This window comes from Penaeus chinensis, chromosome 13 (genome assembly GCF_019202785.1).
Source record: "Penaeus chinensis breed Huanghai No. 1 chromosome 13, ASM1920278v2, whole genome shotgun sequence".
Classification (NCBI taxonomy): Eukaryota; Metazoa; Arthropoda; class Malacostraca; order Decapoda; family Penaeidae; genus Penaeus; species Penaeus chinensis.
The window spans coordinates 19,443,169-19,445,668 of NC_061831.1; the positions used below are offsets into that span (position 1 = coordinate 19,443,169).

A 2,500-nucleotide genomic window follows, 5' to 3' on the forward strand; every position below is an offset into this window, starting at 1 on the left:
ATTCTCAGTCTTGATCCTGAAGGAGTAGGCGCCGTCTCTAGGCTGGACGCGGTCGTCCTCGAGGATCTGGATGGGCCGTTCATCCTGAGGGGCGGCGGCTACGAGGACCAAAGCGGCTGCCAAGATGATCTGAAGAAGGCATAGAGTCTTTAGTGGTAGTTCGCTCAGTCGCAATTTCAGTTCCTTAACTTACTAGGGTCTTGTTTCATTATACATCGAAGGACTAAAACGTAGCGTTATGTGGTATGATGATTAATAAGATAAAGAATAAGCACCGAAATCTTTAACGCTGTTACATCAGATCAGATCAGAGGTTACCTAAGCTCCTGTCATGATGAACCTGAAAGTGCTTATCAATGTTTAATTGATGTTTGATTTTTATCAAGTGTATGCTATTATGTATATGTGTAAATCTGTCTCTGTATTATATATTCAAAAACAAAGGACTTACAATCTTCATGACTGCTAAGTAGGCTGTAAGTGCCATGCAAAGCCCAAACCGAACTTATATACTGCACTTTGTTGCTTCCCAAAAGACCTCGAACTGGTTTGTTAAGTCTGCTTGCCTAGACACCGCGGAAAAATGATACCCTCAGGCTTCAAATTTCCTTTGCAGAACTGTTAATAAACTGGAATTTAGTGTGTTAATTATACTTTTAACAGTGAAAGTCTTTAATTTCTTTGTTTATTTATTATATCACAGTAATCAAAATAAAGATAATCATTGATATTTTTTTTAATAATTGATTATTGAATATCTTATAATTTCAGATCTAATTATTAACGATTTGCAATCTACCTAATCATTTGACTCCAGGCTTGCTTGTCTGTGTATTTCTAGTATGACAATTTGAACGTTAGATAAAAAAGAGAGAAAAAAAAAAACTTGGTTTGCTCCCTCCCCCCCCTCCCTCTCTCTCTCCCCCCCCCCCCCCGTCCCTCTCTCTCTCTATATATATATGTATATATATATTAATGTATCTATCCATCTATATATATATATAAATATATATATACACATATATACATGATGGTAAAGATAATACTGGTAACAATAATGGTGGTAATTATGATATTAAAGATAATTATAACAATGATTTTAATGATAACAGTAATGACAATGATAACAACAAGAATCATTATAAAATTATAATCATAACAGTAATAGTAGTAATCATACTGGTGTTATATTGTCAATACTAATTCTAACATTATTGCTTCTAACAAAAATGATAATAAAAACAACAGTGGGAATAGTGAAAATACCAATCTTAAATGATAGAAATAAGGAGAGAGAAAGTACAGCATTTGAAGTTTTACCAGTTGAAAATTCTTCACCAAACACTTTTATCGAAAGACTTCGGAGAACAACGGGTTAGGCTTTTAGCGAAAAGTTTGGGCGCTTAACTTAACCTGTCACTTGAATCATGTAGTAACACTCAAATATGTACTGACTATACATTATATATATATATATATATATATATATATATTTATATATATATTTATATATACATATACATACACAAACAGAGAGAGTGTGCATATATATATATGTATGTGTGTGTGTGTGTGTGTTTGCTTGTGTGTGTGTGTCTGGTGTGTGTGTATACGTGTGTGTGTTTATATGTGTATGTGCGTGCAATATATATATATATATATATATATATATATATACATGTTTTTTTTTTCTTTGTATATATAAGTAAATCTATATATAGTATATATATATGTGTGTGTGTGTGCGTATGTGTATTTATATATTTTACACACACACACTTATTTGTGTATACACGCATACAGAAATGAGAGAGAGAAAATTAAAGAGAGAAAGAGAGAGAGAGAAAGAGAGAGAGAGAGAGAGAGAGAGAGAGGGGGGGGGGGGGCAGGCAGAGAACATTATCTTTTTAAATACAAGTGGTTCATATTAGATTCCGGATACTACTATTTCTCCCTCTTAATTTCTGAATCTTGGCCTCTGCTAATTAATACGTTTGCTATTGATACTCAAAATATATACTATTCGTTAAATTATTATTTTCCTTATTATAAGCTTCATTATCATTAGTATTTATGTTATTGTTATAATTACCATTATTACTATCATTGACATTATTATTAATTATCATTATTATCATCATTGTCACTTTCATTGTTATTTTTACTACCATGATTATTACTATCATTATTATCTTATTATCATTATTGTCATTATAATTATATCCGTTACTAGTATCATTATTATCAGTATTTTTTGTATTAACCAACTTTTCATTGATATTAAGAGTGTTAAGGAACTGCACATTTTCTATAAAACTGCATACATTTCTCAACACTTTTTTCTTATGATTAGCAAGGAAGCAAGTTTGTTGGTAAATTACAGCAAGAACACCAAACACTAAAGAAGATAGATCAATGCAACATGATTTTCACGGAGATCAAACAGCATTTAATCTCGCATGAAATGATGTTGCGTCATGAACAGCATATGATGTTGCAA

At 31.6% G+C, this 2,500-nt stretch overlaps 1 long non-coding RNA gene across 1 annotated transcript in view; it reads right to left on the reverse strand.

Annotated features, from left to right (window-relative positions):
* LOC125031384 overlaps window positions 1-123 on the reverse strand; it is a 631-nt gene extending 508 nt beyond the window's left edge. Inside the window, exon 1 of the long non-coding RNA XR_007115478.1 lies at window positions 1-123. This exon is cut by the window's left edge and continues 68 nt beyond it. This is a non-coding gene — a long non-coding RNA (uncharacterized LOC125031384).
* Between the last annotated feature and the right edge of the window lie 2,377 nt (window positions 124-2,500).